Raw genomic sequence first — 23,283 nt, 5'->3', positions numbered from 1 at the left:
AAAGCAGAGACAAACTCGCAACATCTCTTCTGTGAGATAGAGGTTGCAGCGAAGAGAAAAGGACATCTCCCACCAGGCCACGAAGTCTATTTTGAACCCTATCAAGGCAGGACAAGTCTTTTCTGGCAGCTCCTGCCCATATGTGGCAACAGTATTCCATCCTTGGACGTATCTGGCTCTTATATAGATAAAGAATTGCATCAGCAGTGAGATATCTTTTGGATCGATAGAAGGATCCGACCATTTTTCCAGCGGCCTTGGCAACAGATTTGATGTATGTATTCTATTTAAGATCAGGAGTAAAGGTCAAGCCCAGAAGCCTGTCAAAACTTGAGGCCTCCCCAAGACGAGAGCCATTCATTTTAATTGATGCCAGATGGGGATCAGAACGTTGATGATGTAAAGATAGAAGCTTGGTTTTAGATGCATTAAAAGTAACCAGCCACTCCTTTCCCCATTGTACAACGTGATCAAGAACAGAGGTGGGAGAATCAGAGAGAACTTGGTCGTTTACGTTTCAATTCACGCTTGCTAGATTTATGTTGTAATGCTAACAAATTCCAACTAATCGCTTAAAATAATTTTCTTTATACAAATAAAACCACTTGAACAATGCACGTGACTTTTGGAATATGATATTTTCGTTTCGTCACGAGTACGGACTTCATAAGGATTTTTCTTTTTTTTTTTTTTTTTTTTTTTTTTTTTTAAGTATATTTGGAATTCTGAACAAGAACCAAATTACATACTCGCGCTTACTCCAGATTATTAATTGAAGTGATCCATAGAAAGGACCTTCACAGAAGATATCTGATTCCATTCTGGGAAATTAATCATGATAAACTTTTGTCATTGGGTAAATAGCAGAAGACAATGCAAAAACAGCTTGCAGTATATAAATCTGGCCTTGTGGTGGGATGAGTGCGTCTGTAAGTAAATTATCACATTTCCTGCTTTGTCTGGTTAATTATCAATTTGTTCAAGAACCAGAGATGGAGAAGGTTGGATCCATTTGTTCTGAAGACAGTCTCCATGGTTTCCACGGATAAAGAGTCATTATTTTTGCCTGGCTTCAGCTGGAGATAAAGCCATAAATATCGCTAGTGGTAATATTATCCGTATTATTCATGTCCAATAGAAACCGGTTCTCAAATTGTTGATCAACAATATTGGAAGACATTTGGCCTGAATTCGTATTATTTGGATCCTGCGGACTACTATTCTCATCGTGAATACTATTTTCATAACGTTTCGGTCTTCAGTGAAAAATGATTCTTGAAATAGAAAAAAATGTAGTTCAAAGCAAAAATGAATGTCAGCATAAATCCGGTTTAAGAAGCTTTCCCAAGCAAAGAATTAATTCCGTTACCATCGGCAGAAACGTGATAGTTTTCTCGTTCACTGTTCAGTATTCCAGTCATTTTATGAATCTGTTCTGGCATCTGATTGGTTCGTTCTCATCACACATGGTTATAAATAGAATCGCCCAAACCCCCTTCCTATATGCTAGAAATATTGAAACAGTAATCTCCAGCCTTCTCCATGTGTATCTTGTACAACCCCAGGAATCTTATTGTTGAACTCGGAAATCTGCAAGCAATTTCCAAACAGATCCATGGGAGAAGCATGCCCTTGTTCTTCAACCATGACTGAGCAGAAGTCCGAAATAATTCACAATTGTATTTTAGGCTACCCGCACTGAGAATTGAACTTTCAATCTCCAGGAAAGTGGTTTTTACAAATAAATTTCACCAAGTACTCTATCGACTATTTTAAAGACAGGCTTAGATCTGATGACCTGAGAGGAAGGTTAAATTTGGACAGTATAGATATATGTGTGCCGAACAGGAGACTTTGATGGCATAGCCTCAGAATGGAATTCTTTATTTAATTCTCATCAGTTACATCACGGGTCCCTATGACGTAACGGATAAAGTAAGCAAAATTCAATACTGAATAATATTCTTCTGGAGGTTGAAGATTCATTCCACAATTGCAAATTACTCAAAACTTTTACTCCAGTGGATTAAATAAAGGGTTCCATTCGAAATTCCATGCAAGTTCGACACAAAGATTCCTGAGTTTGACAATATACTTGAAGTAAGTCGGAAATTAAATTAGCCAAAACGTTGTAAAAATACAAGATTAGAACAGTATAGAATAATTCAAACTAGCGGGATCTGTGGAAATTCCACAGAGGACTGATTCATATGTAATATATTGATGTTGGCATTCTGTAGATATTCAGCGTAAATGGAGATGCTCTTATATTATTGTAGCTTTTTTGTTAAAACTGCGAAAGTATTTATTCAAGCTAGCAGGGACACCCGGCGTAGTCAGGTCGTAAAATACGCTTAAATATGATATTTTAATTCTTGCAGATTCCGTATATGTTATTATAGAGTTAATGTTCTATCGATTTTTATATATTATAAAGTTGTGATTTCAAAATTAAAAAATATATCTATATGACTTGGGTTCATCAGCTTGAATAGAAACCGAATCCCAAACTTATGAAATATATATATATATATATATATATATATATATATATATATATATATATATATATATATATACACACACACACACACACACAACTTTAGTTCCTTCAGATATAATCGAAACCAAAACCTAAACTTATGAATAATTCTTGATAAGATTATTTATAAAAAAAAAAATAGATGACTTAAGTGCCGTCAGCTATAATCGAAGCCAAAACTTATGAAGAATAATCCTTGTAGCCAAGTAAGGGTGATGGAGGTAAACGTTTTATCTGGGCTGACGTTATCCGCCTGATAGTCAGGGACCCGAACCTTGGATTAACCACTAAGGAGGCTGTCCTATCAGCAGTCGCAAAGTACTGGGGCTGCTGTATTGCCATTTGGTGAATGGATTCTGAACCATGCAGTAGTCTCTGGTGGGGCTTCTCAATGCCGTACTAGTGGGTAATTGTTACGGCTTTACCTTATCATGTGCTACAAAAAAAAAAAAAATTCTTCGTTACTTTTCTCTCTTTATTTCCCCTCTCTGTCCTGCTCTAAGCAAGTCTGACGACCTAGTCCACAAACTCCAAAATTCCATTATGACAAGTTTCAAGAAAAAATACACGATTAAACCCGGTTCTCCAACTTCCAACATAGACCCCCACTACCATGTCTCCTTCTCCAACATCAGGGGTCTACGTTCTAACCTTCCTGAGGTTGAAGCCCAATTAGAGGAGACTAAACCAGACCTTTTATTTTTAAGCAAAACTGGAATTGGACAGACTATTTCTCTAAATGAGTTCGTAATTAAAGGATACTATAACCTAACTTCCAAATCTGACTCCCAAGATCGCCATGGGCATGGAATATGTGCCTATATAAAAGATGGCTTTCCATGTGGTAGGGACATCTCCAGAGAAGATCCTAACTTACCCTATATGTGCTTCCGAGTAGCACTAGCTCACACTACGGCATTTATATTTACTCTCTATCGCCCCCATAACAGTGGAGTTACTATCTTTAAAAGCATATCTGAGAAAATTGACCAGGTTCTATCAGCATATCCTTCAGCTAACATTCACGTATGTGGCGACTTCAATGTTCACAATGTGGAATGGTTGACCCACTCAAACAAGACCGATGATGAGGGAAGATTCTGTCATGATTTCTCCATTGCTTATGACCTGACTCAGATTGTTCACGAACCAACCCGTGTGCCCGACAATGACGGCCAGTATGCAAGTCTCCAAGACCTTTTTCTCACAACTTGCCCTGAACTATGTTCAGTTTCCGTTCTGTCTCCTCTTGGATCTTCCGACCACTCAGTTGTATCAATTAAGATAAAAATGAAATGTAATAAGTCCTCAGACATACCTCTCTATCGTACAGTATATCGATACACTATGGCTGACTGGGATAGTTTCCATACATTTATATCGGATCTTCCTCTGCGTTCCATGTTTAAAAAGGATGTGTCGTCTATAGTATCAGACCTGACGGAATGTTTAATCATAGGTATAGACAATTTCATACCCTCGAAAAAGTTTCAGCAAAAACCTAACAGCCAGCCATGGTTTTCTCCAGAATGTGCTGCTGCTATTGCGCACAGAAATCACTTTTTCCACTGTTTCCAACGTAATAGATGTATGGAAACTAAAGCCGCTTTCAGGACTGCCAGCAACCATTGTAAGAAAGTAATAAAGAATGCAAGAGAGTTGTATGCTCAGTCCGTCAAGTCAAAAGTAGCTGAGCAGCGGCTTGGTTCTTACCAGTTTTGGCAAATAGCAAACAGAATCCTGAACAGAAGCGTGTGCTCTATCCCAACTATCATCAATGGACCTGAGTTAATCTCGTCAGCATCAGACAAAGCCAAACTCTTTGCCAAGAACTTTGCAGCCAATTCTACCCTTTGCGACCAAGGCTGCCAACCCCCAATATTTTCTCCTGTATCAGAAAACACACTATGTGATATACAAATATCTGTATGTGATGTTGCCAAGCTAATCAAAAACCTTGATTCCAGGAAAGCAACCGGCCCTGACGGTATTCCAATTATAGTACTCAAAAAACTTCAACCAGAACTATCACCTATACTTACAAAACTGTTTAAACGTTGTCTTAAGGAGAATTGCTTCCCATCACCCTGGAAAATCTCATCAGTATGCCCTGTATTTAAGAATTCAGGTGATCGTTCATCCCCCTCTCAGTACAGGCCTATAAGTCTCCTGTGCGTCATGAATAAGTTGCTGGAATCTGTGTTAAATACAGAAGTAATCAACCATCTCAGCAAAAATAACCTTCTTAGTGACACACAATATGGTTTCCGTTCTGCTAGATCTACAGCAGATGTGCTTACAGTTATATCTCATAGGATTAGCGAATCTCTCGATAGAGGCAACCTTTCTAGGGCAATTGCTCTTGACATATCACAAGCCTTTGATAGGGTATGGCATAAAGGTTTACTTCACAAGATCTCCAGCTATGGTATAGCTGGAAATGTCTTCTCAATTATTAAATCATTTCTCTCTGATAGGTTCATAAGAGTAGTAGTTGAGGGGCAAAAATCAGAAGCTCACAGTATAAATGCTGGAGTCCCTCAGGGGTCCATCCTGGGCTCAACTCTTTTCCTGATCTACATTAATGATATTCCAAATCACATCCTTACATAATTTGTAGACATTTTTGCTGACGACACTACCAATAATAATTTGGATCTTGTTCAGAATTCCAAATATATTTAAAAAAAAAAAAAAAAAAGAAAGAAAAATCCTTATGAGGTCCGTACTCGTGACGAAACGAAAATATCATATGCCAAAAGTCACGTGCATTGATCAAGTAGTTTTATTTGTATAAAGAAAATTATTTTAAGCGATTAGTGGGAATTTGTTAGCATTACAACATAAATCTAGCAAGCGTGAATTGTTATTGAATTACCTCTTGTATTTTGTGAGATTTTTTTTTTTTTTTTCAAAATACCGGGCGAGACGATCACTTCTTGGATGCGCAAAAAATTTGATTTTTTTTATATGAAAATAAAACTACCAGATCAATTTACGTGTTTTTTGGAATATGACATTTTCGTTTCGTCATGGGTATGTATTGTTTTAATATAAAGATAATTCTGGACAATAATTTATAAATCTTTTCATCAAAATGCCGAAAAAAATTATAAAAAAATATTATTGCTATCATTTTTGAGATTAGAAAAGAAAAAATATACACTTCACAATCATTGGACGATTCTAGAAGGAAAAAAGAAACGAAAACCGACGACCGTGGAATTCGTTCCTATTTACTTGCCTCCCCACCACACGAAGACTGGCTCAAGGTCAGTTTTTAATGTGGCAAAAATCCAGTTCAGCAAAAAAAGAAAAGTTAATCTCTATTGGGACAGATATAAAAATTGTCTCGGTCCAGAAAGATTTCTTCTTCAGTGACTGCAAACAAAATAGATGAAGTGTAGTATAAGAACAGACTCTACACTTTGCTCTTGACCAAAAGGTCACAGTCAGCAAAAGGAGTAATCTTACAAATATTTATTTCTAAAGATCAAACTTTCATTTATTTTTGAAAGATGTTTATAACAGATAATTTTGCACATTTCTCCAGCTCTCCTAAATACTATCACAGTCTAATAAAACTAAACCGGTACTAACAAAGGGATCTTTACCAGTTGTTTTGCATCACTCATTAGATATTTTATTTTCAAAAGAGTTGTGTTCCTGTATCAATCAACTGTGTCAAATCAGCCATGTTTTGATTCTTCCGGCCAGGTGCATGCCTGTTTCAAGTAGATCTTATTCATTCAAAGTGTCATTTCTAGTACACTAGACTTGATATTCAACAAAGGCATATTTAAATAATAAATCAATGAGATGATGACAACAAAGGCTTTACGTATGTCACAACTAACCTTTCTTTAAAGCAAAATAACGATTTTCGGTTCTTGTCTAGAATTCTCCCCATATTAAAAATAAAAATAAAAAACTGTATTTTGTATGTACCCATGGCAGAACAAAAATGTCATATTCCAAAAATCTTGGCAAATTTTTTTACTGTACCTAAACTCGTCTAGCTGAAACCACTATCAATAATTTCTCCCACTCTTTATCTGTACCTACGCCTAAACATGAATTCCATTAACAAAACTTATTCCTTAGAACTGCACGCCTGTGGACCTCTGTTCCGTTTGCCTGCTTTCCAGCTGACTACAATATGGTTATCTTTAAGTCCAATGTAAACAAGTTCTTGATGAGCCGTCCCTTTAAGTAATCTACTTCATCAAATTTCCATTACTAAAGTTTACTACACTATTGTCCCAATGACTACAGTACACTCATTAAACCTTATCCTCGAGTGGCCTTAGGGCCTTGCTAAGAAATGACGCCTTTCTATAAACAAAAAAGGTAAAGAAAATGCAAATTGAGCATTTAGCCACTGTATTTGGTTTTATTTGGGAAAAATTAGATACTTTCTTTTAGCTGACTGATGTAATGACATTAAGAAGGCAGCTATTATTGGACAAAATATTATCTATATATTAATACGAAAGTGTGTGTTATTTTTTGTGTCACGCTTACACTCGGGTCGTTTAATTATTATGTACTTCCATTCTTATAATAAATAATTTTACCATAAATTCTCCGTAAGTTTTCGTTTCGGTTTCGATTATAGCTGATGGCACTGCAGTGATCTATTTCTTTTTTTTTTATGAATCATTTTATCAAGAATTCTTCATAAGTTTTGGTTTCGATTATGGCTGAAGGAACTCAAGTTATATATATATATATATATATATTTTTTTTTTTCATAAGTTTTTATTTCGGTTTCGATTCAAACTAATGCACCCAAGTCATATATATATATATATATATATATATATATATATATATATATATATATATATATATATATTTAATCGCAACTTTATAACATAAAGATCGATAAAACATTAACTCTATAATAATATATACAAGATCTGCAAGAATTAAAATATCATATTTAAGCATAATTTTACGGCCGGGCGTTTGTACTGGCTGAGATAAATACTTTTTCAGTTTTAACAAAAAAAAAAAAAAAAAGCTGCAATAAAATCAGAGCGTCTCCATTTACGGTAAACATCTACAAAATTCGAACATCAATACATCACATATGAATGAGTCCCCTGTGGAATGTCCACAGGTCCTGCTAGTTTGTAATGATTCTTATTTGTTCATCCAAATTTGATTATAAACAAATCATAAGGGTAATACGAGTTCGAGTCCAAATTAAGTTTAACTTTGGTTTGCTAGGACAAAATGAATCCCAGCAGATATACAATTCCATAAACACTGGTTTATGGTGAAGTGATGCAAGTTGATGAGGTGTTTGTTATCAATATATCGCGGAAAGCTAAAGTCAAATTGTGTTCTCCTTTATAAGTATATCTTAATGCGGAACCCATGTTATTTAGTAAGGAGATGAATTTATTTGTCTTTCTTATTTGGGGGGTTGGGGTAATGTCTAGGATTTCGAATTTCTCATGCACACATAGATATCAATACGAATAATAGTTTTACTTTATATGGAGAGATTACTTGAGAGAGCTTATTAATTTTTCAAGATGAAAGCACAAATTACAAAATTATGTCGTATATTTGACATTTATTAATATATAAGTTATAGGTTTCGATTTCAATTGATTGTGTAGCTATGATCTATGAGAGTATGCCAGATGGCTGACACGCAATGTATAATAAATAATTTGATATTTTACAATTAAACGTTTATAATGCTATTCCCTGATTCTGGTCATCGGACAAGTTAATAATGGTTTGGTAGGTTATAAATGCTTGTATTACTGCAAGAATTTAAACAAGTCAATAAATATTGCAGAGGTTAGAAAAAAAAATGAAAAGTAAATCTTTGTATTAACATGTCTAATCACAACAGACAAAGCATGAAGCCACTTGATGTAAGGAACTAAGAAAATAGTTCTAGGTTAAAAACGAGCCAACGATAAGTGTTGGATGGATAGATTATGGCCTAGAAAAGCAGCAATTCTTCCCCCTTTGTCAGAAGCATCTATCATGGACTGTCAGGACTAAAGGATAAAATAAGGGAAGCGAGGGCTACGAACCTGATGAAAGTAAACCCGAGGCCCAGTTTCTACTCTCTTTGAGCTTCCAAAATGTACATTTTAATATATGAGGATTTGCTAAGAATTTTAAATCCAGTTTAAATGACTTTCCATTCGACAATTTATATACTTCCAAATTCTTTTCAAATTTTGAAGAGTTAAAAAGCAGTACAATCTAGATTTTTCAGCTATTAATAAAGATCGAAACGATGGAATCGTTTATAAAGAAGCAGTAATGCATTCTAGTGGAGTTAATCTCTTAAAAATTCTAAAAGTTCGTTTTGGTACTTTACACGATTGCATTTCTTTATTCTGATACTCGGTTAATAGTAAATAAAAAATGAGCAAGTCACGTAGAGACGAGAAATAAACATGCACAAATCGCCAAAAGATGGTTCACAATTTTGTTAATATAGCGATTACTTAGTTGCATGAATAAAACATGTATTCACAAGGAGTATGCATCTGGTGGCAGTCACCCTAGGCGGGTCGAAGCAGCTTCCAGCCATATGTATATCCCGTTTGTGTAGTTCTTATAAGGAGATGTCGAGGTCCTCCTACATACAGCGCCGTCTATTCCCAAATTTAGGGGGAAAAGGTAGGCTCTCTCTACCGTGCTAGAAAACTACTGACACCTGAAAGTATACTGTACATCTATAAGGCTACCATTCGCCCATGTATGGAGTATTGTTGTCACATTTGGGCTGGTGCATCTGCTGCTAGTCTCTCGCGCCTAGACAAGGTTCAAAAGAGAGTCGCCAATCTGATAGGCCCTGAACTGGCATTTAAGCTTCAGCCTCTGTTCCATCGACGAAATGTTGCATCCTTCTGCCTGTTCTACAAGTATTTTAATGGTGAATGCTCTGACGAACTGCAGACACTTGTGCCCCCATGACGTAGACACCCTCGACAAACCAGACAGGCAGCTAAATCCCACCCCCACACAGTAGAGATCCCTAGATGTAAAAGATCTTTTTACTCCAATAATTTCTTCCCCAGAACCGCTAGACTCTGGAATTCCATTCCAGGTCCTTGCTTCCCTAACTGTACTGACATGCATAAGTTCAAGTGTAACGTGAACCGACATCTTCCTGCCCAAATCCCAACAGTGCCCCAGTAGTTGCTGCCCCTGATAGTAGCCCTTACACCAAAGTGGCAATTTGCCTTGTTTGGGGTGAAAATGTAATAAAAAATAATAAAATAAAAAAGAATGAGTTTGGTTAAAATAGTCTCACATTTTTTTTATCACAGTTCTCATACACCACGTATCGACTTCCATGCAGAAATAAGATTATATATTTTATTGTCATCGACATTGATGAAATCGCCCATTTTTCAATCAAATCGATTAATTGCCTGCTCTAGTTAGGGACCCACCGTGGTGCACCAGAAGAAAGCTTCACTTGCCTCTCTATAGTGACTTAGTCCACAATACACTGTAGTTTACATTGCAGTGTAGAGAAGTTACTGTTGATTTTATAAAATTACTTTTATATAAAGGCTTGAATTAAAGTTTAAAATGCAAAAGTCAAGTATCATGGTTAAATTGTGCTTTAAACAGAAGTATTCGTTTGGAGTGCGCCCCTGTCATATCAAAAAACCTACTGTTGATTTTATATGCTAGGCCTTTGTGCTTGTGCGGTAATAAAACTTATTAACTTCACTCGTGATGTTAGGCTGTATAAGGCGTTCTTTAGTCAAAATCGCCTGTTGCTTCTTTCATTGGACTTTTCGATAGACATTTCGATACAAAACCTATTTAAGAACACCGCCAGGTACATAAAGTACAGTTCAGTGAATTTTTTTTTTTTTTAAATCGGCTTAGACGTTTAGGAGCTCATAAGGAACAAACTCACGCAAAGTTCTTTTCATATAATCGTAAAGATGATTTTACATCAGTACTTGTTTGTCATCCATCTGAGTGCACAGAAAATGTTAGGATGATATCTGACCTAGGAAGAAGCGGTCCCAGACGAATTGCAGGAGAGTTTTCATGGGTGGATGAAGTGTACACGGTGTGGATGATATTCGCAAAGAACAAGCAGTCAACTGTGAAAGCAGTGTAAAGCAGCCAACACTCTTCAACACTTCCACTTTACCACAATTCCATCATCTACCAATGCTCAATGGACCAATATTTTGCTTCTAAACAAAGCGTCTCGCTCCCCACCCTCTGAATATTTCTCTATCCTCCTCACTCATCTACTATATAAAATTAAGTCAGTCTCTTTATCGTTTCTTTGTCATCGATTTCTTCTTATAAGATCAATATTTAATATTGCTTTGTCAGTTTACTTGCCTCCCCACAAGGGCAAAGTTAGACACAAGATCGTTTTTTAATGTGGGCAAAGTCCAGTCCCTAAAAAGAGGCACTCTGAATTGGAACAAAAAATGAAAATTATCTCACTCTAGAAGAATTTCTTCACCGACCGAGGTCAGAACAGACAAAATACAGCACCAGAACAGATACTGCACTTTTCTCCTAGCCAAAAGACCAATGTTATCAAAAACGATAAAATGTAATTCGATTTAATTTTTTGCAGATATCAGGCCAAAAATATTTTCATAGGGCACCATCGTTATAAAAAAATATATATATATATATAATTCTGAATTATACTTCCTTTTGATCAGGATGAAGCAATAATATTTTGAAACAAGACAAAAACAAAAAAAAAAACAGTATAGTTTTTAAAAAATAAAGCACAAAATGCTAGTGAATACACTACCGGGAAATGCCGAGTAGAGACAGCTAGAAGTGAATAAAAAACGGAAAGTATAGCCATAATGCACTTCCTCTCTCTCACACACACACACACACACACACACACACACACACACACACACACACACGAGCATAAAAGTTGAATATCAAATGCGGCAGTAAATCCTGGGAGCATATACTAGAATAAACAGTTTGAAATCATACACCATTCACTAGCACTATGCAATTCCTACAGTTCCATACAAAGAAAACGGAGCTATTACACCTGACAGACACATGAGACAAGAAGGAGAAAGAAGCAATTTTGGTAAAAATTAGTGTTTCCAATGATGTTGGGCTAAACAGAACTGAGAAGGAAAAGATGAAATACAAGGTTCTTATATATGACACGAAGAGAAACTGGAATACTAAGATCGCCATAATTCTAATAATTATAGAAGCAACTCATGAAAATAATTTCAAAAACTACCAGACAAATATACTGAGTGAATCAAATGCAAGAGAGATGCAAATAATTGCACAGCTGGGATCTTAAAAAGATCTCTGGGTTGGAATGTCTGAAATAGCAGGTGAATGTCTAGAATCCGGTTTAATACCGCATTCCCAATTAGAATAAATATAAGAAAAAAAAAAAAAAAAAAAAGAAACAAAATAAAAAAAATCAAGACAGTTATAACTCAGGAATTGAAATTTGGAGACAATTTCTGAGGCACCCATTTCCCATACACACCTTTCGTAGATTATACGGAACGGTTTGAGGAAAAGTTTATTACCATTTCTTTAACTGATACTACAGCGGTGGCACATAAAGTTCTTCATCAAATTAACCTGACGTCGTAATCAGTGTTGGCTGCATCATGCCTTCAACTGTGAACCAGGAAACTTCATCTATGAAGTAAGCGCCCAAGTTCCTCTGCAAAATAAGGAAAAGTGATGTGGTGGACAAAGAAAAACTGATGAGAGTTAAAGCTGATCTTGTACAAAACCTGCCCCCCCCCCCACGATACCTACATATCGCTCTATGGAACGACGAATAGATAGAAATCATCCAGTTGTTGGTCGGCCTTCTTAATGGATATAGTGGCCAGGATGGATGTAACCAGTTGAACCCACTCAGAGTAAATGATGTAGTGTGACCCAACCAGCCACAGTGGAACGAGATTATCTCAGAAGGAGGGATTACAGAGAGCTAAATTAGAGCTATGGTTGAAAATTGCCAAAAAAAAAAAAAAACGCCCAGCGAACGAGGAATTAGAGCTTTTTTTTATTTTTATGGCAGGTCCGAGAAAACAGTAGGTAACCCTACCAGTTGGAAAAAAGATGGCGTGGTCACTGATGTGAAATACATTTTTCTTGTAACGGAAAAAACAAAGTCGAATTATGAAACAATAAAAAGTGAAGGTGATTATTTGGAGATATTAGCGGATGTTCAGGCTAGAGTATTGATTCGGGGGTCAAGGACGCCCCCCCTGGGCCTGAGAAAATCATTGATGAGAACCCTTGCTGTGGAAAATTACCTGATTTTGATGTGGGGGAGAGGTAGCTGATTATCCAAGATGTGACAAATTTGACAAGCTGGAACACCCCGGTAGGTTCCGATTCACACTAAACATGTATACATAAGTCGGTGCATAGCAATGAAAATGAGCTTTTGCAGAGAGTCTGAAGGGAGTTTTTTCAGAATTTGTAGTAAGTTCTGAACTCGGGGCGGAAGGGAACTGTCCACTGCTCCACACCCCACCATTTGAGAAGCACCCGTCCTTTAATCAGTCAAAAGCAAGAAATCGATTGTTGAACCCAGATTGAAGCCCGTTCTTCGACTATTGTAACTACCAGAAAAAAGAAATTGCAAACCACATTTTATTCCTCTCATTTTTGATTCTTCTGTGAAAAACTGTACATGCTTATTATTTTATTTATCTCTTTTGTGGATGATTAATTTTATACAAAAACTACACTCAGGGTCAACATTGTTTATTGTTGCTAATACTTACAAGTGAACTTAAAAAAAAAAAAAAAAAAAAAAATGAAACAAACAAGTTGAATGATCTTTCTTTTTAGCGGAAGAGAGAGAGAGAGAGAGAGAGAGAGAGAGAGAGAGAGGGTAGAAGAGATCATTAACCACTGCATCCAACGTCATATCAACTCTGTCTTTGTAAAGGCAACTGGAACTGCGTTGCAGGACCTTGGTGGATGTTCAAGCCGAACCACCTAGGAATCCACCTGGGACTACACGTCATGTGCCTTGTTGTTAACTACGAGTTACTTGGTCATATTGGAGGCCATGACAGCGTGTGGTGTGGACACCTAGAACTACACCTAAAAAGCGTTAGGTTATAGTAGCACACACACATACATTATATATATATATATATATAGAGAGAGAGAGAGAGAGTGAGAGAGAGAGAGAAAGATTGAATGCCTACTAGACACTAGCCTCAAGTGTCTAAGGTAGTTTTGTTCAGGCGCTTGTCAGGACAACCTGGCATGACAATACATTTCTCTACAAGTAAACTCTGACTAAATATTCAAAAGCACATAGTGTAACGCCTCCAGTGCAGCTCAGCTCAGGTGCATAGGCTCGTGATTGAAGTGCACCTGTAGCAGATACATGTGGCGTTACGTTACCCGTGGTTCGTCTAGTGGTCGAATTCGTCTTCGGGTCATCGTCGGTCTCCTTGCGGTTCTGCTTTCAAATCAGCTTCCAACTGTCATCTGGGCTATCGGAGAAATATATTGCATTCACAACGGCGTTCCAATCAAAGAAAAGAAAGTCAAACTTAATTGGTTAACACAGAATTGATTATTGTCTTTGACTTTACAATATAATAGTTACACACTGCCTAGTCATGCAACTTAGGGGGCTGGCAGTTTTGTTTCTTTTACCAAGTTCTCCGTTCTTCATCTACCGTCCGTCCACGGGCAGAGATCAGCGAAAAAGACCCCAATTAGCTAAGTGTCTTGTTTTTATCAAAGCAGTCATTCCTCCGTCCACCTTTTTGGAGTTATTCTTTCTTCCTTTCCTTTCTCTCTCTTCTTTTATCGTATCAATTTGTATTCCCTTTCCTTTTTCCTCTTTTGAATTCCCTCTCTGTTTCCCTAATTTCTACTCCTTCTCTCTTTTATCTATACCAATTTTTAACCCTCATTGCACTGAGGTGTTACTTATCAATAATTTAGTCACCTCCAGGTCGACCGTGTCACTCCACAGGGTTTTAAAAAACAACCTCTTCGTTGTTAACAGATTTTTACCAGCCATTATCTCGAAACAAATTCTCGTTTGTCTTTTTCTTAAAGACCCCACCCTGGCCCTGATGTGATAACCGACAACTATTTATTTCCATGAGTCAACCATTTTCGGCTGGCGAGTCTGTATTGCCCTTTCTGACCCTAACTTCCTATAGGTGTCGGCCAGTAAGACCGCATTCCCCCCCCCCACGTACCTTTCGATGGAATCTTGTTTCTTTAATAATTTGAATTGTTGTTCTAACCTAAACCAGAAAACGACCCTGTATTGCTTTTTCTGCCCTCGATAATCTCATTATCATTTTTATTTATTTATTTATTTCCCATCGAAATATTCACTATTTCTTCTCTCATTGAAATATTTACTCTTTTCTGTGGACAGGAATCTCATAAACATCTGTTTTTCCTCACCCATCTTCTCTTCCTCTATTTGAAAAGCAAGATCATCTGGTGTCGCCAGGAATCTCGTCATAATAGTATTCGCAGCCCAAATAAGATATCGGTATGGCTAACCCACACTGACCTTTATGAGGAATAGTGCACCTTCTCCAAATGATGTTATCTCAAGTAACAGCACGAAGCTGGATACTCCACCAGACAAGATAAATTCTTGTCCTGGAACCTAGTAAGACCAAGAGACCACAAGAAATATATGCTATAACATATTTAAATGGTCAATTAGAGAGAAGACAATTATGTTCTCAACTTCTTTAATAAGTGTTTGAGAGATAAAGGATATAGTTGAAGTGAATCTTATTTATACACAGCTGGGCGAAAACGGAAATGGGTGACGTCGCACGCATGCGCACAAATGTTTAAATTGTTGATGCATTTCTTTATGATTTTAGATATGCTTTTCTTAGTCCACCAAATCACAATTAATTCCTATGCAGCAAATTGCATGTACATACAAAAGGAAATAGAGCTCAACTGCTAAAGAATTATTGTTTTCTAAAACTTGTAAAACAGTGTGTGCTTCAGATGCTATCAGCTTTTAAAGGCTTTCAACAGTTCAATTTTCAATAATATTTCCTGCATAATAACTTTTTTATGAAGATGAATATGTCTAAATCATTTTTTGAACTCTCTAGCAGTTTTTTTTAAAAATCATTTATCAGTAGGACAGCAAAGGTCGACGAGCTCTCTTATTTGAAAAGGCCTTATTGGGTTGAAATAAATTTATAATAAGAGCGGACTGCTTCTTTTTTTAATTGTTTTAACTTCTGTGAGCAACGTAAAATTTCATGCAGATATTGCTCTATTCTTTATTGATATCACATTATCTCTACCTCTATCTTTACCTATACTATTATAGAAAAGGAACTTTGTGTGTGTGTTCGTTCCCCATGGGCGCGAAAACGCTTGGGCAGATTTTTATGAAATTTCACATGAAGGTACTTTATGTTTCTGGCAGTGTTCTTAGATGGCTTTGATAAGTATCGATAGCCGAAATAATCCGATGAAAGAAGGAACAGCCGATTTTAAGCAAAGTTAACACCTTACACAACCTAACATCACAAGTGCATTTAAGAAGTTTTATTAGCACACAAGTCGAAACATTCCACATATAAAATCAACACTAGGTTTTTTGATATGACAGGGGCGAGTTCGAAATAAATGTTTCCATTTAAAGCACAACTGCACCATGATACATGTCTTTTTCATTTTAAACTTTAATTCAAGCTATTATCACTACACAAGCAGTAAGGCCAGGCATATAAAATTAACAGTGGGTTCCTTGATATGACAGAGACGCGTTTGAAATGAATGTTTCTGTTTAGAGTACAATTGAAGCATGATACTTGAGTTTTGCATTTTAAACTTTAATTTAAGCCATTATATATAAAAACATAATTTTATAAAACAACAGTAGGTTATCTACAGTGCAATGTAGACTATAATGTACTGTGAACTAAGTCACTACGAGGGGCACGTGATTCTTCCTCTAGGTGCACCTCGAAGGGTCTCCAATTAAAGCAGGCAATCAATCTATTTGATTGAAAAATGGGCGATTTCACCAATTCCAATAACAATAAAAATATGGGCGTGTGAAACATTCGTTGATCATCATTTAATCCCGGGCAACGTCGGATCACACTGCTGGTGATATATATATATATATATATATATACCAAATCGAGCGGCGGTATTTCGGACGATTTCAAAACATCGTTAATTTCACCACTCGTCCAGCGGCCGCCAATAGCGTAATGGTTGAGAGCCTTGACTGCCATACTGACAGTCGGGTTTCAATCCTGGCTTGAGGTGGTTGCCTGTCTAGCCGCACTGATGAGCTGTGAAACAGCGAAACAGTACTGTATGTGGATGACTATATATATATATATATATATATATATTTCATTAAATAAAATAGACATTCTTTTCTGTCTATTAATTCTATTTTCGATCCTTTACAACTTCCGAATATCAGTCTTCACTTTTGGCGGGAACTGGCTAATGTAATTACCATATTTATCACAAGTCCAAGTACTTTCCAATCACTCAGGATTCATCGTCAGGGATAAATTAATCGAACTGGTTTTGAACAATTTATAAAGATTTTTTTCTCTTCATTGGTTAATTATTTTATCTTATTTTTTTTTCAATTGGTTAAAATTAATAGCACCCTGAAATGTTTGCAAAGTTATTAAAATAAATAACTGTACAACCACTTCAGGATGTTATTACTATTGCTAAAGTTTATTTTATTAATAGTTTTTTTTAAAGATTTTATTAGTAATGCTTCTAGTATTTCAAGTTTCCGTTTATTATTAATTTGTTCAAGTATAGATGTGTTGTCAACTAAAATTTTTCTAAATTCTAAATTATTTAGTTTGTGCGTGTATGTATATATATATGCACAAACAAAATGAATATGAATACATATATATATGTATATATATATATATGCACGAACAAAATGAATATATATATATATATATATATATACGCACAAAAAAATGAATATGAATATATATATATATATATATGCACAAAAAATGAATATGAATACATATATATATATATAAACGCACAAACAAAATGAATATGAATACATATATATATATATATATGCACAAAAAATGAATATGAATACATATATATATATATATATATATAAACGTACAAACAAAATGAATATGAATACATATATATATATATATATATATATATATATATATATATATATATATATATACAGGGTGACCCAAAAAACGGACCACAACTCTAATTAGGCCCCGTTTCTTAGTGTTTTGTTCGAATGAAATGAAACTTTGGTCATAACTAGTTTATTATATTCAAAACATCACATCAAAACACTAGGGTCTTTGGCCTTTTTTTCTCTGTTCTACAGCATATGTTCTAGATGGCCTCCATTTTGCTTTTGTTTTTTTTTGGGGGGGGCACCCTGAAGATTATATATATATTTATTGAATGTGTGTGTGTGTGTGTGTGTGTGTGTGTGTGTGTGCTACAATGTTTTCAAACTTTATTTTAACAAAAAGAATTCAGTTTCCAACTTTTACGCACGTACATAAGTAAGTAATAACCAGAGAATTAAATAGCAATTCTCTGCTACCAAGTTCCTCTACCAAAAGCGCATAAGCCTGACGAATCCTATAGCTGGATGAAACGCAGAATATTCAGTGTAGCTTAATCGCCATATATATTTTATAAATTACTATTATATATATATATATATATATATATATATATATATATATATAAAACACGCACACAAAATAAATAATGAATGTTGCTTAACTTAGTATTTTACTGTAGTTTCACACAGTTTTTGATTGTCATAAGGTCATTAATCATTCTTACTGTTCGTTTTCATTTGAATTCAATAGAATGCATATTCCAATGAAAAAAGAAAACGTTAGCGCGCGCGCGTGCGTGCGTGCGTGCGTGCGTGTGTGTGTGTGTGACAACGTTTTCAATCTTTATTTTAACAAAAAGAATTCAGTTTCCAACTTTTACACACGTACATAAGTAATAACCAGAGAATTAAATAGCAATTCTCTGGTACCAAGTTTCTCTACCAAAAGCTGATGGAACGTGTGCGACATTTATTCTATGAAAACGTGTCTGCAACGAATAAAAGAATAACCCTCAATTCCGAAGACAAAGCGAATTTTCTGTTTTCCTACAGCTAAACGTAAACAATGGAAGCTTACAGAAGACCAAACCGACTGCGTTTTTAACCCTTGGATGCGTCAGTTAGAATTTCAATCTCATTGGTCTTATTAATGTTATTGTTATTATTTAAGGATTTCGAACTAAAAGGTTTTTTTTTTTTTTTTTTTTTTTTTCATGTAGTTGAAAAACTTCCAAAACTATATATTTCAGAGCAGGAGCTCATAAATTTCAGTCGACCTCTTTATAATGCCAAATTTAAAAACAGATTCCCAAGAACTGTTGAGTTCCTATAGCCTCAAAGCAATTAATGAACACACAAATAAGCAATCTATATCTATATATCTATAAAAGTGAACGTGTCTGTGTATATTTCCCTACACAATAACTCTGTCAATTTTTAGTCTACAGACTTGAAATTTGATATACAGGGTACTAATATTTGGGAAAATCTATGTGATTGGTTTTCGGCCAGAAATTTGGCTGTTAAGGGGTCAAAGTTCAACGATTTGAACTTTGAGAACTCTACCAAACTCCTCCGACAATTTTGGGTCTAAACACTTGAAATTTTAAACATAGGTTCCTTGGACATGAATCTAATTTAATAACTTGAGTTGAGTCCAAAAAAAGAGATTTTAAGGGATCCTAATAGGGGTCGAAGTTTAAAAAATTAACCCATTTTTTTTTTTTTTTTGCTCAACATGCATCTCCAAACACCCGGGCAACGCCGGGCTGAAATGCAAGTATACGATAAAAGTGAACGTGTTTGTGTGTGTGTCTGTCTGTCTGTCCGTCTGTGTACATTTTCCTATGCAATAACACTGTCAATTTTTAGTCTACAGACTCGACATTTGATATACAAGGGTACTGAGATTTGGGAAAATCTTTTTGGTCGGGTTTCGGTGAGAAATTTGGCTGTTAAGAGGTCAAAATTCAACAATTTGACCTTTGAGAACTCTACAAAACTCCTCCGACAATTTTGGGTCTAAGCACATGAAATTTTAGATATAGGTTTCTTGGACATGGATCTAATTTAATAACTTGATTAGAGCCCTAAACAATTAATGTTAAGGTCATAATAAGGGTCAAACTTAAAAAAATTGACTGTATTTTTTTTTTTTTTGCTCAGCATACACCTCTCACCCGGGCAACGCCGGGCTGAAATGCTAGTATATCTATAAAAGTGAACGTGTCTGTGTGTCTGTGTACCTTTTCCTTCGCAATAATTCTGTCAATTTTTAGTCTACAGATTCGAAATTTGATATACAGGGTACTGAGATTTGGGAAAATCTATGTGATCGGTTTTCGGCTAGAAATTTGGCTGTTAAGGGGTCAAAATTCAACGATTTGACCTTTGAGAACTCTACCAAACTCCTCCCACTATTTTGTGTCTAAACACTTGAAATTTTAGATATAGGTTTCTTGGACACGGATCTAACTTAATAAATCCATTTGAACTCAAAACAGTAAATGTTAAGGGGGTCATAATAGGGGCCAAAGTTAAAAAAATTGACCGTTTTTTATTTTTATTATTTTTTTTTTTTTGCTCAGCAGACACCTCCAAACACCCGGGCAACGCCGGGCTGAAATGCTAGTATATCTATAAAGGTAAACGTGTCTGTCTGTCTGTGTACATTTCCCTATGCAATAACTGTCAGTATTTTGTCTACAGACTTGAAATTTGATATACAGGGTACGGAGATTTGGGGAAATCTTTGTGATCGGTGTTCGGCCAAAAATTTAGCTGTTAAGGCGTCAAAATTCAACGATTTGACCTTTGAGAACTCTACCAAACTCTTCCGACAATTTTGAGTCTAAACACTTGAAATTTTAGATATAGGTTCCTTGGACATGGATCTAATTTAATAACTTGATTTGAGCCCAAAACAATAAATGTTAAGGGGTCCAAATTGGGGTCAAAGTTTTCTAAAAAATTGACCTCTGCGGTCTCTCGCAAATTACTCAACCAATTTTTGGTCTAAACATTTGAAATTTTACATAAAGTGTATTCAGACATGGGGCAAGCTTTTTAATCGGTTTTTGGCTGAAAATATGGCTGCCAAGGGGTCAAAGATAAAAAGATTTGACCTTTGCGGTCTTTAGCAAACTATCCAGCCAATTTTGTGTCTAAACATTTGAAGTTTTACATGAAGAGTATTCAGACACGCAGCAAGCTTTTTAATCAGTTTTTGGGCGGGAGTTTAGCTGTCAAGAGGTCAAAATTGAAAGAGATAACCTTTGCAGACTCTACCAAACTCCTGTCAATTTTAGGTGTAAACACTTGAAATGTTAGATATAGGTTACCTGGACATGAGTCAGACATTTTAATATATACATATGCACATAAAGTTATGACCAGTAAAGCAATAAAACATTCCTCTGAAAATAGTGTCCATTGTATCTTAAATATAAAACTGACCCAAAATGAGATAAATTAATAATAAATACGCAGAAAGTGATATCGAGTTACATAGTTCAATAAAAATAATAAAATCGTACTGTAACAGACGATATCTCATTTCTTCCTTCAGTTCAGCACTCTTTGGCAGACAATTATCTTTTATTTTTTCCTGTTCTTTTGGATGTTCCCTTTTTTTTAAGTAATATTATGCTGACTTTTTTTCCAGTGAAGAATAGTTGCACGTCCAAATTACTACGCCCACACCATTACAGCAATGATCATTTGTTATTATGATGATATTTGAAAATGAGACTAAATTAAAGGGAGGTCACTCTCATATTTTTATCGAAATTTCGTGACTTTGGCCTTTTTAGTCGCGTGCAAGAGACTCTATAAGTCGGTCGGTCTGTCCGTAACACTTTTGTGCTTGGCTTTTTTGGTTAAGATCAAAAGTCTGTTGTTAATAGATGCTGTTCTTGGCTTTTTAAGCTTTTCTTTGCCTTTTGGCCAAGATCAAAGTATAGTATCTATTCCAGCAGATACTGCAAGGACAGACCATATGTGGGGGGAAACCCCACATATAAGACCTTGGTCAATGTAGGGGAAACCCTTCATACTAATTGTCACTATCCAGCTCCCCGAGGAGTTGGTCCCCATTTCCCTTTCACTCCTCACATTAAAAATCGGCCTTGTGCCTAATTTGCTCGGTGGGGGAGCAAATAAATACAGCTTTTCTTGGCCTTTGATCCAAGATTAAAGTGTAGTATCTGTTCTTACTACATGCTATACTTATTGTGATATAAAGTGGGAGATCACTTTTCTCTATTAATTTAATGTAAAATGATCACCCACTTTACAACAAGTCAGTCCCAAAGCCATTCAAGTCATTCTCCAGATCATTCAACTTATTTTTGAAGGATTCCAGTTATTTTTTAAGCATTCAAGTCATTTTTAAGGTCTTTTAATTCATCCTTAAGTTCATTAAAGTCATTCTAAGTCATTTACTTTTTATTTATTTAAGTCATTTCAGTCCATTTTTCGGTTATTTTAGTTTATCTTTAAGAATTTCATGTCAATCCTATATTCACGCAGTCATTCATTACATGAGAGCACGTGACTAATGGCTATCGGCCTTCTTTATTTAAACATCTTATTTAGCCTTTTATAAAGCGAAACGTATGGAGCAACTAAGTAGAAGAACAAACAGAATATTATATAGATTATATTATTTTTCCTTTATTTTTCAATCTAAACGAGGCAGAGTTTTCTATTTTAAATAAAGTATTAATTGAGTTCTTAATCCTCATATTAATTCAATTATCTTCCAGAATGGCATGTAAGAATTTGTGTTGGTTTTGTATTCAAAAAAGAGTTTTGCCTTTTAAAAGCTCATGGTTATATAAAAATAAATCTATTAAAAATAATTACCTGTTCTATTCGCAGGAAACTCGATAATTCTTAAAAGATGAGATATGGAATTATTCCAAATGAATTGGGAAATGGTTATACACACCATCTTTGCAAAATGGATTCATGCAGAGATTTCCACAAAGGAATACAAATTTATTTTCAGAAAAATACTTTGAAGAATAGAAAAGAATTTGCATAATCAAAGTAACAAAGGTACTTCCATAAAGAAAAAAAATAATAAAGAATACATAGTTGTTTCTGTCAGGAAAAAAATACCAAAGGTATTTACATTATAAAAAGAAATACTACTTAACTATTTGAATGAAGAATAAAATCAGATATATTATAGATAGCCATTGTCCCGATGCTGTATAAACAAGACGGATTTCCAACTTTCAGCAAAGGTGACTATTTTATAAAAAAAAGTTACTTAAAAAAAGATGAAATAAAAAGAAAAGTTAAAATGTCTTTAAACTACTGATGAGGGCAAAAATTTGCCATTTCGAAATATATACTGCATTATTTTGCCTTTCCATAGCCGTCACACACACACACACACACACACACACACACACACACACACACACACACACACACACACACACACACATTTCCTCTGATAAGAAGAATCGCATTTTTCGAAACTCTGCAGAATAAGGTATTTCCAGTTCATCTCTACTCCGTGTCGGATAATTAAAAATCTGTATACCTTCTTGACAGATTTTTAATGTCTTTTTTTTTTTAATATGAATTAATT

General features: G+C 35.3%; 1 protein-coding gene across 7 annotated transcripts in view; it reads right to left on the bottom strand.

The window, feature by feature from the left end:
- The window catches only part of LOC145287869 (glutamate receptor ionotropic, NMDA 1-like), a 540,534-nt gene that overhangs the window by 378,308 nt on the left and 138,943 nt on the right, over positions 1–23,283 (bottom strand). The window contains exon 2 of one of the 7 annotated variants that reach the window (XM_080135768.1): positions 12,103–12,242. The exons of 5 other annotated variants lie outside the window; for them this stretch is intronic. The gene's annotated coding sequence lies outside the window, so the exon portion shown is untranslated. Of the gene's footprint in view, positions 1–12,102; positions 12,243–23,283 lie in introns of those variants that run through there. One more of the 7 variants, XM_080135764.1, reaches the window with a different exon arrangement.

This window comes from Euprymna scolopes, chromosome 11 (genome assembly GCF_053919585.1).
Source record: "Euprymna scolopes isolate OS-2025 chromosome 11, ASM5391958v1, whole genome shotgun sequence".
In the NCBI taxonomy this organism is placed as follows: Eukaryota; Metazoa; Mollusca; class Cephalopoda; order Sepiida; family Sepiolidae; genus Euprymna; species Euprymna scolopes.
Note: the sequence above shows the minus strand (reverse complement) of the source record. Positions and strands in the feature narration are given on the sequence as shown.